The 12,937-nt window shown below is 37.1% G+C and overlaps 1 protein-coding gene and 1 pseudogene across 1 annotated transcript in view; one reads left to right on the top strand and one right to left on the bottom strand.

Moving 5' to 3' along the window:
- The window catches only part of LOC132177949 (L-type lectin-domain containing receptor kinase IX.1-like), a 24,440-nt gene that overhangs the window by 3,377 nt on the left and 8,126 nt on the right, over positions 1-12,937 (top strand). The window lies entirely within an intron of this gene.
- LOC132176957 (L-type lectin-domain containing receptor kinase IX.1-like) lies at positions 5,695-7,443 on the bottom strand (annotated as a pseudogene).

Raw genomic sequence — 12,937 nt, 5'->3', positions numbered from 1 at the left:
TTGTTCTTTTTCCTTGGGTTGGTTACAACATCTTTCAAACTTGAACTAAAATCCCAAGAGTTAACCGTATAGATTGCAGAAGAAAGTCTTGTTGCGGCTGCGAATCCAAAAGTTACCCATTCAGGAAGGTGATCTCTCAAATCAAGATTATAAGAAAGGGACTGCCATACAATATTATTGTTTATGAGACCAGTGAAGAGAACACTCAAATTATGAGAAGTAGAATTATAACTAATCCGAGCTTCATTAATTCTCCCTTGAAGAATAGAATAATTACCCCCCCGCCATGACACATTAGCAACAGATAGCACGGAGTCTATATCAATACCTACATGTTCGCCTGGCGGATCCCATAGCTTTGTAAACCAATCAATGTTTGGATATATGTCAAACTCCACCGCGACAAAAGGATTGTCCGTCGAGTTTAGTAGCTGGTTACCACTTGCAAGACCCATGCCGCCACCTTGGTTGGCATTAGGAGGAATTATTGAACCATTAGGTGCTAGGAAGAAGGCAAGTCCATCTCCATAATAACTTGCATCGTGAGAAACAATGACAAAGGTAAAATGGGTAGTGAAATCTGTGAGGTTTCCGGATGCCATGTCCCAGAGGTGCATGGGACTAAAATACGTGGCTCGGCCTGCAGAGTTTATAGGGACCTTGTTGGCGGTGAGTTTGATGACTTGGTCTTCAACGACAGTTCTCTCACATCTTATTCTGAAGTCACGAGAACTGAAACTGGTGAAGTTGAAGGATATAGCACTTGTAACTGGGTATTGTACTGAGAACAAATTGGTGATCATTAAGAGATTAAAGAGGTTTAGGGACTTTGCAAATAGGAAATGCTTCATTTTGAAGTTGTAACAAGCCATGAGTAGAAGTCGGAAGGGAGGTTTGGTTTTTACATTCAATTAAAAGAAGTTGCTGTGAAGCTTCCCATCTAAGGCTTCAATGGGATGAAATTTTATGAAAGCTACGATCGATGTATGTTTTAACTCAAAGAAGGGGTCTTTTAGAACATGAGAAAAATACCTAACATTCCATTTATTTCATCCAATCCTCTCAAAGACGTGTCCATTTATTTCTCTACCAATAAGGAACCGAACTTTCTATAATATTAATTCTGATTCTTCCCTTGTAATTAAGGTCAGAATCTTAATTCTAAAGTCAAGACCTTGTTTAGTGTTCTTCTATTTAAATTAAAGGAAACATCGTCAATAAAAAAGTATGCTGAATATTATTATACTATATACTTCTTGTCTTTTGGAGGTTAACGTGTTAAGAATATTATGTTAAAAGTTATTTACTTCATTAGGTATTTTAGGTCTACTAGGCTTACCATTCCTTAGTCTACTAGATTACTATTATTAGCCTATATATAAGCCTCTTCTATACATTATTCTTTGTGATTCAATATACAATCTTATTCTCAACCTGGTATCAGAGTACAGGTTCTGAATCACCTTAATTTTTTTTTCGCATATTATTATTATTATTATTATTATTATTGTTATTATTTTTTTTTGGGGGTGGCGTTTTCCGGCAAATCTCTTACTCTGTCTTTTTTGGTTCTCTCTTCCTCTTATACTTTTCAGCGGATCAATATACGGCTAGAAACCTCGGAAGACGAATGTTCCAGAGCCGCCGCACACAGTTCCATCGGCGATCTCATGCTCCCTCACACGCCGCTTGAAGTCCCCGCCGTTCCGCCAGTGCCGCTCTGCCATAGGCCGCCACAGTTGTCCGATCGCTTCCGCCAAACCACTGATCGATAGCTCTTCTTCCAACAACTCCAGACCCGCCAACAAAATCACATTCTGCCACTCCACGCGCCACCCAAAGGTCCGCGAGTGAGATTCACACGCCAAGTGCTGCCGCCTACAGTAGTGCGTGCACCACACGCGACATGCAATCTAGACTGCCATGTCATCTGTGCCATGTCAGTTCTAGTTCCACGTCAGCCAGGCGCTGATGATGTGGCACATCATCAGGTGACACATCATCAGCGCCACGTTAGCCGGTGCAACATCATTAGTACCACGTCAGTCGGTGCCATGTCAGCCAGTACCACTTCACCTTGTGCTAATCATTGACTTAATCAAAGTTGACCATTGACTTTGACTGTTGACTTCAGTTAGAGTTGACCGTTGACTACCAGAGTTGACCATGTGCTTTTTACTCTATTTGTTCGTCCTGATTTCGTATTTGTGGTCTGTTTTTGCATTTGACCATTCTAGATGGCACAAAACGAGATTATTCATCATGTTTAGACTGTATTGGATGGCACAAACTATATGATGTGGATTATAAGGAGATTTTTGCTCATGTTACTCACCTTTCTTCTGTGCCTGCTTTATTGGTTGTTGCAGCCTCTCGACATTGGTCACTTTGTCAAATGGATGTCAAAAATGCCTTCCTTAACGGTGATTTAAGTGAAGAAGTCTATATGCAACCACCTCCTAGATTATCTTATCCTATAAATAAGGTTTGTCATCTCCATCGAGCTCTATATGGACTTAGGCAGGCACCTCGAGCATGGTTTGCTAAGTTTAGCGCCACTATCTCTCGCTTTGGCTACTCCATTAGCTTTTAAGGTTCAGCCTTATTTATTCGCTGCACAGACCAGGGTACCATATTTCTTCTATTATATGTTGATGACATGATCATCATTGAAGATGATATCACTGGTATTCAGGAACTTAAACAGTTTCTCAGTCAGCACTTTGAGATGAAAGATCTTGGCCCTCTTAGCTATTTTCTTGGTCTTGAGATCTCCTCTTCTTCTTATGGTTATTATTTGACACAAGCGAAGTATATATCTGATCTATTTTCCATAGCCAATCTCACAGACAATAAGATTGTCAACACACCGACTAAGCTTAATACTCGTCTCACTCCTCATGATGGCGAGCCTTTTCGCGACTTTACCTTATATCGGCATTTAGTTGGTAATCTTGTCTACCTTACTGTCACTCGACCTGATATCTCATATGCTGTCCATCAAGTGAGTCAATTTATGGTTGCTCCTCGCTCTACTCATTTCTCAACTGTCCTTCGCATCCTTCGGTACCTAAAGGGTACATTATTTCATGGCTCTATTTCTCCTATTAGTCTCCTCTTCAGCTACATGCTTACACTGATGCTGATTGGGCGGGTGATCCGACAGATCGTCGCTCTACCACTGGTTACTGTTTCCTACTTGGCACCTCACTTATCTCTTGGCGAAGTAAGAAACAAATTGTTGTTGCTCAATCTAGCACCGAGGCAGAATATCGTGCTCTAGCTGACACTACCGCGGAGCTTCTTTGGTTGCGATGGCTGTTACAGGATATAAGCGTCTCTCTTTCTTCTGCTAGTTCTGTATATTGTGACAACAAGAGTGCTATTCAAATTGCTCATAATGATGTTTTTCATGAATGGACCAAACATATTGAGATTTATTGTCATTTTGTCCATCATCATCTTCTTAAGGGTTCACTAGAGCTTCATTCTGTCACGTCCCGTGATCAACTCGCAGACATCTTTACAAATTCCCATCCGATAGGGCATTTTCGTGATCTTATATCCAAACTCAAGTTGGTCTCTCGCACTCAACCTTGAGCTTGAGGAGGATTGTTAAGAATATTATGTTAACAGTTATTTACTTCATTAGGTATTTTAGGTCTACTAGGTTTACCTTTCTTTAGTTTACTAGGTTACTATTATTAGCTTATATATAGGCCTCTTGTGTACATTATTCTGTGTAATTCAATATAAAACCTTATTCTCAACAAACGCTCCTTCGAAATAACTAAATATTGGGTTTCCTGTGTCTGTTACTAGTCGATTCTCATCACTATTTATTATGAAACTTCCCGTATAATATGATAGGATTAGTGATATAAAACTATAAAAGCATTAGAAAATATATCACCCAAGAGCCAGGTAACCTTCTATCAAGAGCAAAATCGTATATTTTGATTCTTCCCCGTGGTTGACCAGCCTAGCCCGAAAAAAGCTATGCAGCTTGGCATGAAATTCAAATCCAACGAAATATTTGTTGAATTGATAACTCATACAGACCCATTGTTTTGACTTATCACCTGTTAACCCAATAATAACGCAGGAATTGACGGAGTTAGAGTGCGTCAGTACTAGTTAACATCACTAGTTAACGGCTATCTCCACTACCGACGGTTGAATAAGTAACAAGTGTAGTGATCCATGTTCGAGATTCTTATTGTTGAAATATTTGGAGTTCTTCTCCTTCGATAAGTTTGCTGTTGAGTCCTCAAGGGTCGCTCAATTGGGTTCTTAAAGAGTAGTTTAATTAGTTGGGGACTATGAATCGTGAAACAAATGTTACTAGCTAGTTCAAATCTTCCTTCCCTTTTCATGAGCCTAGCTCCAAAATAAATTATAATTTTTGCTTTGTTTTAGTTTTATTTTTTGTTTAATGTTAAATCGTCATGCATGTGTTGATTATACACATGACCATCGGGCTTTTCCAGCGATCGATGTTAGGGTTTTTTTTTTTTAATTTTTTAAAGCCATGATGTTAGCTTTATATGCCTACCTTTATGAAACTTGAATGATTCAAAATTATATTTAGAATAATAAATTACACCAATTTTTTATGAGATTTGAGAAAAGTTCAGAAAGAGCGGCTCACCTTTATTTTTTTTTTTATTTTTTTTTTTTTTAAAGCTCACCTTCAATTTAAAAAGCCACCTATGTACTTCCATTTTTATACGAATGAAAGCCATGTAGAAAAAGTTGACTATGAAGGCCAACAATTTGAGAAAATGGATCCTCTCCATTTCACTTGAAATGGAGAGGCTCCATTTAGTGTATTTAGAGGGACATAGCTGTCCATTTAGTTTTTGAACAAGCCAAACCTTGTATCGTGGTCGTACTCCTAGGCATCTAGGGATGTATGATTTTTCCTGAAAAAAAAAAAAGCCTTACCCGGTTTGTGTATGATTTTGGGTTTGATGGATTAGATTGTTCTTGTAATTTTTGGTGATATTTTCCATTTTAAATCAACAATATTTCGGTTGTTCTTCAGTTCATAGTTACAGTCATTATTATCGGGCCTTTAAAGCTAGCCATCATTAGCCTGTTATACCAAGCAAAATCATATTTTTTCATCCTTCCCCGAGTTTGACAAATGACAAACCTTGTCCGACAAAAGTTGTAATGTATTGATTAAATGATTAAATTTATCTTTTCCTTTAAGCTTAAAGTAATAAAATAAATAATAATTTAACATGGTATAAGATCCAACTCTTTTGAGTTTGAGTGTTGAGTTCGTCATTTACCCTCAATCTCAATTAAATATTTACGTGTTGGGCCTGACCTAGTAAAAGAGAGTTTGGACTCGCACCTTAAACTTTTGGAACAAATAGTGATTAATTAACAAAAAGTTTACCCAGCTAGGCATTGAAAACCAAATACAACGAAATATTGCTTGATTTGATTACTCGATGCTGCCCACATTGTTCAAATTCTTCTTACAGGCCGAGGGATGTAGAAACGGATCTCGAGGCTTATTCATGGTATTTTAGATCCAAATTTATTGTCTTACTAAAGATTATATAGTTTAATTGTATTTTTATGTTCAATCCATGACGGTTGGCCAATTTGAGGCTATTGGATTGTTTATACACATGAATAGTATGTACAAAAAGTCATATTTCAGGTACAAAGCAAAAACACGTGTATCATGTACATTCAACCAAAAACAAGGTGCACTCTTAACCATTTTCAGCATTGGGTAAACAAAAAATGTAAAATGAAACACAATGATGTGATAATGTAGGAGAAAAATTCAACACCTAATCAATCAATAAAAATCCCAAAATTAAGTGAAATTCTTACCACTTTCGAGTGTATGCAAAAGCACTGTAAGTGGAGAAGCTGCAAAGGACGAGGTAGACAATGAGGAACTGGTATTGCCTGGATATTGATTCCGTCCTCCATCATAATACATAGATTGCGACATTGCATGTCTGTTCATTACAGGGCCAAGATGTGGTAGCCCCGGCATATTTGATGGGAGAATAGGCAATGGAGTCTCAAAATTGAGTACATGAATTGTTTGCCTTATTGAAGGTCTAAGGTTGCAATCAGGGTGAGCACACCAAAGCCAACAATGATCATGTGCTCCATTTGTTGCTCATCGAAATTTCCACCCAGCCTTGGGTAAGCTACTTCAAGTAGCCTTCCTATTCCATAAAGCTTCCAAACCCACTCCATCATGACTACTTGATCTTCAGGGGCGTTGGGCTTGATTGGGTTTCTTCCACAAGCAATCTCTAGAGCGACAATTCCAAAACTATAGACATCTGACTCCTTGCTAGCCTTACCAGTTGTCACATATTCAGGGGCCATGTAGCGCATGGTCCCTACCAAAATAGTGGTTTGTGACCCTTTCACATGGTCCACAAGCCTAGCTAGCCCGAAATCCCCAAGTTTAGCATTAAAGTTTGAGTCAAGCATAATATTGCTCGTTTTTATATTCCTATGCACCACGCATTGTTCCCACTCATCGTGCAAGTAGAGTAAGGCCGACGCTAATCCTTGAGCAACTTTGTACCTCATTTCCCATATCAATATGCTTTCTTGTGTAAAAAGATGTGAATCTAAGCTTCCATTGGGCATGAAGTCATAAGCGAGTAAGAGTTATCTTCTTTCATGGCACCATCCAATGAGTTGCACCAAATTTCTACGTCTCAATCGACTAATAATTTTTACTTCCGAGGTATACTCCTTTATTCCTTGTTTATTTAGACCCTTTTGACACTCTTAACCGCAACAAAGAAGTTTGATTCCCATAAAAGTCCTCTATTAACCCCTCCACCCTTGCCTATCTTCTTGTTCATCGTTGAAATTATTCGTGGCTTGAGCCAATTCTTTAAAAGAGAACCTCTTTGGTCTTGTTCCCCTTTGAAATTCGTCATCCATGCATCTATCAAGGGCACGATCCTCTTCTGTGTGACTTCTATTCCTCTTCCACAAGGCAAATAGAATTAAAGCCAATCCACCAAACAAAAAAGATCCACCAACACCCAACCCTAGGTCTAATCCAAACCTATTATTTTTCCTTCGGTCAAGGGCGGATTTGGATTCGGACTCGAGTTGCTTGGCACTGTTGGTTTCGCTATAGTATCATCCAAAGTTCAACTAAAATCCCATATGCATTGCAGAAGCAATTCCTGTTGCGGCTGAGAATCCGAATGTCACCCATTCAGGAAGGTGATCTCTCTAATCAAGATTATGAGAAAGGGACTGCCAAACAGTAGCATTGTTAATGAGACGAGTGAAAAGAGCACTCAGTAGAATTATAACTAATCCGAGCTTCATTAATTCACCCTTCCATAATAGATGTTCTATTCCCCTGCCATGACACATTAGCAACAGATTTCATGGAGTTTATATGAATACCTACATGTTCGCCTGATGGATCCCATAGCTTTATGAAAATATCGAGTTGATAATAATTTTGAGAATGCACAAGAGAATGAAACAGCTAAAATCAACTCAATTTCAGAGTTCAATGAGTTAAGAATAATCAATACTCACTTGCAGACTCACAGGATTAAGACTAAGCAGCTTTTGATTGGCAAGTGCCACAACCTGCAGGGAAGAGTTTAAGTACACATATTTAGCAAAAAAAACTCAATAAACAAGTGATTAGCTGCGATAAAAGAGTGAATTCTTACAGAAAATGCTTCATTTATTTCAAAGTAATCAATTTGAGAAGCCTCCAAACCAGCATTTGAAATAGCTTTTGGTATTGCAAGGGTCGGTGCAGTTGTGAATAATTCAGGGGCCTGCACAGACAACCTTGTTTAGCATAATTTCACTTTAAGTCTAAAACCAAGCCAAATATGAACCATATTATGTATGGTACCTGAGCTGCATCAGCAAATCCTTTGATCTTTGCAATCACTTGCAACCCTGGTTGAAGTGCCTTCTCCCCACTCACCAGCACTAATGCTGCTGCACCATCACTGTCGATGATGACAGCACCAACCCAGAGTGAATGTTAAAGAATTCACTTCAGCACCAATACAAGGGAAACAACAAAACTGTACAACAAATGCATTAGAGAGAGAGAGAGAGAGAGAGAGACCTTATGCTAGAAGCATTGCCATCAGTAACAGAACCACCATCCTCCTTGAAACTTGGTTTCAGCTTCCTCAATTTTGCAGCATCAAACTAATACAGTACATATTGTGGGGGGGGACAAGGTAAGAAGTCAACATAAAACAAGGAAATGACATTGAGAACTCCAAACTTTTTACTCTAGGACTCCAAAAGTCTAGAATCAAAAGAAGAGTTAATACTACCAGGCCCTCCCAAGGGACCACATGATAAATAAATAAAATGATGGAAAACTTGGTAACCATTTGAAAAGATTGGCGTTTGAGACACTTGGTAATGATTTGTTTTCCCTTTATCTTTGCTTCTCTTTCCCATAATTTTCTACGGCACTAATAATACCAAAGTTGTTGATATAAAAAAACAAGTAGTTAATATCTATTTGCTTGCTTGGTGCAATCTAATTGGCGAATTTGGCAGTAATCTGTACCTAATGATGGCTATTCCAATTGCATGTTGAAAAATCTAAAACGACTCCAAACGACACCTATTCAAATGTCTAGGTGATTCACAAATATTAAGCGGAATAAGATCTGACCTAACAATCAATAATCAACCAAATACAGATATGTAATGAAAATCAAGAACACAGATATTTGGTTACGAAGAGGAAACCATTTAGAGAACTCTCTAAATGTAAAACCTCTCCGGGGCAGCCAAACCCAGGAAATCAATCCACTATAAGAAGAATAAGGAATACAAGAAGAATTACAAAACCTTTGCAATTTACTCTTCCTTGTACACGACAAGCGACCCACTTGACTTCTACCGCAGTAGCCCTTTCCAGAACATCTGGCACAATCCTTCTACTTGATCTCCTTTACCGGAACTCCGGTAGACTTCGGTTGTATATGATTTGTGATGAAGACACAACCTTTAACTCTAAGAGAGACTAACCCTAACACTCAATATCTTAAACGCTCTCTTAGCACATGGAATTCTTATGTGGAATTCCTTACAATTTCGTGCATAACAGCTCTCTATATATAGACTACAAGAAAACCTAGTACTAGTTGAAATGGGAAGAAAAACTAGTTCTAGTTGGAATAGGATTCATCCAAATTTTCTTCCTTATCTTGCGAGACGATTTTGGCATAGCTAACTTTCTAATTTTGAAAATCTTATTTCACAAAGATTTGTAGAATTTTGTGTTAGCTTTCTAATGCCGCTGGTTTCACCTCAATCCGATTCTTGAACCGAAAGTTATGATCTGAATACTGATACATGTGCAGGATACGAAATTTAATCAAATCCTATTTTAACTCTAATTAAAGAATTCCAATTTGATTAAACTTAACCATATCATATAGGTCTTCTATTATGATTGGTTAAGCTTAACCACATCTTCTAGGTCTTCTCTTGACACAACACCTCGTATGTATGCACTGCTGACGGGATTGCAGATAAATGTATTTTGTCACTGAATTTGGCAATTCAAAACCCAACAAACTCCCCCTTTGACAATTCTGTGACAAAAATTACAAGATACATCTGAATAGATAACTCCTGTTTCCTGAAACACTCACAAAACATATTAAACGTATGTAGAATAAAAATACCCAATGTACCAATAATATAACAGATTTGAATAGAATATAATCATGAATAGCTCACCAAATCTGTTAAAACACAAAACAAATATCTTTCATAGATGCAACAAGTATATCAAAATCAAAATCATCTATGGTGTTCTATCTATTCCCAGTCTGCACTCTCTAAAACTTTCTCTCCCCCTTTTTGTCATGAATGGACAAAGGGCAGTAAAACACCAATAAGCCCAAGGAAAGTCAGAGAAACATAAACAAAATCAAAACTATGAATGCATAATGAGTGAAATGCAAGAGCATGATAAAAAAAATTCTCCCCCCTCAGGGAATGACATAAAAAAAATGAAGAAAAAAGTCAGAATTTTTTTTTTTTTTTTTTTTTTTTTTTTCAATATAAGACTTGTTATGTCAAATACACTCACATGATAAAACATAAAAGACTCATGTATTAAGCAATGATTATCTGGTAATATCTCAAAATGTCCAAAATATACATGAGAATAAAAAAATATGAAACAAAAGTTTTTTCAACACAAGCAAAGCAACATGTTCCACTCGACCCATGCTTGTGTGTTGTGTGTGAAAGCTAACCATCAAGTAAGTTTAAGAACTTATACGGTAATGGGATAGGCTATCAAGCAAAAACTTAAATTACCTCATGGGAAGATTGACATGTATATCTAAACAAAAGTCAAACCTTGCTAGGGCCGTGTCACCCTCATCCAATACACTTCCCATGTAGTAATAGCACATACTCAAACATTGTCCGGTAGTGACCGTCTCTTTCCACAATGAATATGGTCACGACTATTTCTATAGGGACAAGTTGAGCACAAATAAGACATAGTGAAATAGATTCCTTTTGGAATATGTTCATATGTTTTCTTGTTTCACTATTTTTTTCTTTGAGAATATGTCTTTAATCATTTAGTGCTTAAACCAAATTAAAGGAATGCTGGAATTTTTTGGTCCTAGGTTCAACTAGCATTTGGTCAATTTGATAGACATAACTAGTCAATCTTCTTCATATGGTTGCCTAACATAACTCACCCTTAAGGCCAAATTCATACTCAATTTAAGCTTAAATGTGCACAAGAGTTCAAGCATAGGTAAAATGTACCATAGAAGCATAAGCTTAGGCCAAAAAAAAAATCAGTCCATTAATAAATATTCATCCCATGTATAGTAAGCACATTTTGAGATATAAGGAATTGGATCCATGAAGTATACATGAGAAATTTATGGACTATCATGGTGCATATGACAAAAATAAGGAGACAACCTAAAAACTATATTTTTGTCTTTTTGATTTTTAAAATAAAATGCACAAAATTAATGCAATGCATATATATGCAAAACTGAAATTAAAAAAAAAACAAAAAACAAAAAAAAAAACAAAAATAAATAAATAAATGCAATGCAATGAATGCTACATGCTCTAGGATATGAAGAAATATGCAAGACAACCAATCCTAAGCATGTTATGGACCACCTTACTCTAGGTGAGTTCACCACCACTCCCCCTCAAAGGGTGAATGGTATCGACCTTCCTAACCCAAACCTTCTTAACCCTAGGTACAGATTTGTGACTCTTGTCAAACTCATCTAACCTAGATAACACTCCTTTCATCATTATGCATAGCCCCTCAAAACCTTTCCTAGAATATGAATTCTCACTCTTATGCTCACGAGGTCTCAACTTAAAATAGTTAGGTCGAACATGACCAACTTTGCCACAATGATGACAGGTATGGACAAATTTCGGAGAAGCTTGTCTCATATGAGGAGGGATATACATATACTTAGATCTAGACAAACATGACTCTACACCACCTTTTTCTTTCTTAGGAGCAGCCTTTTTATTCCAAGGTCTTTGGGATTTCAACTTAGAACAATTTGGTCTAATATGACCAATAATCCCACAATGATGGCATGTAGGAACAAACTTTGCATGAGTTTGTTTCCTTGAAAGAGCCTTGAATTCGGGCTTCACACAAGTATTCATACAAGAAGTTTTGCCCTTATCCAAGCAAGCTATATTGGCTTTGACTTCTTCAACTTTCACATGCTTAACAAACAAAGTTTTTCTTTCAGAATTAGAAGCATGTAAAGTAGAGGCACCCAATTTATCAATAAGCATAGTATTTTCAGATTTCAAAGAGTCAATTAAGGCATGTGATTTAGACAAATTAATAACCAAAGACTCTTTCTCATGCTCAACATCATTAAGCTTTTTAAGGGAAATTTGATGATGATGAGTTAATTTAACAAATTTCTTAAAGAGCTTGTTATAGGCCATCTGAAGGTCAATCTCCTTATCAGAATCCATGCTAAGGGATTGAGGAGTATTCATAGCAAATGAGTCAAGGATCTCACTCAGGAATTTAATCCAAACAAAGTGAACCCGCTCTGATACCAATTGAAAATTCTAAAAACGACTTCAAGCGACACCTATTCAAATGTCTAGGTGATTCACAAATATTATGCGGAATAAGATCTAACCTAACAGTAAATAATCAACCAAATACAGATATGTAATGAAAATCAAGAACACAGATATTTGGTTACGAAGAGGAAACCATTTAGAGAACTCTCTAAATGTAAAACCTCTCCGGGGCAGCCAAACCCAGGAAATCAATCCACTATAAGAAGAATAAGAAATACAAGAAGAATTACAAAACCTTTGCAATTTACTCTTCCTTGTACACGACAAGCGACCCACTTGACTTCTACCGCAGTAGCCCTTTCCAGAACATCTGGCACAATCCTTCTACTTGCTCTCCTTTACCGGAACTCCGGTAGACTTCGGTTGTATATGATTTGTGATGAAGACACAACCTTTAACTCTAAGAGAGACTAACCCTAACACTCAATATCTTAAACGCTCTCTTAGCACATGGAATTCTTATGTGGAATTCCCTACAATTTCGTGCATAACAGCTCTCTATATATAAACTACAAGAAAACCTAGTACTAGTTGAAATGGGAAGAAAAACTAGTTCTAGTTGGAATAGGATTCATCCAAATTTTCTTCCTTATCTTGCGAGACGATTTTGGCATAGCTAACTTTCGAATTTTGAAAATCTTATTTCACAAAGATTTGTAGAATTTTGTGTTAGCTTTCCAATGCCGCTGGTTTCACCTCAATCCAATTCTTGAGCCGAAAGTTATGGTCCGAATACTGATACATGTGCAGGATACGAAATTTAATCAAATCCTATTTTAACTCTAATTAAAGAATTCCG

The sequence above is a fragment of the Corylus avellana genome, chromosome ca4, assembly GCF_901000735.1.
Source record: "Corylus avellana chromosome ca4, CavTom2PMs-1.0".
Taxonomy (NCBI): domain Eukaryota; kingdom Viridiplantae; phylum Streptophyta; class Magnoliopsida; order Fagales; family Betulaceae; genus Corylus; species Corylus avellana.
This window is presented reverse-complemented; position numbering and strand designations above follow the sequence as displayed.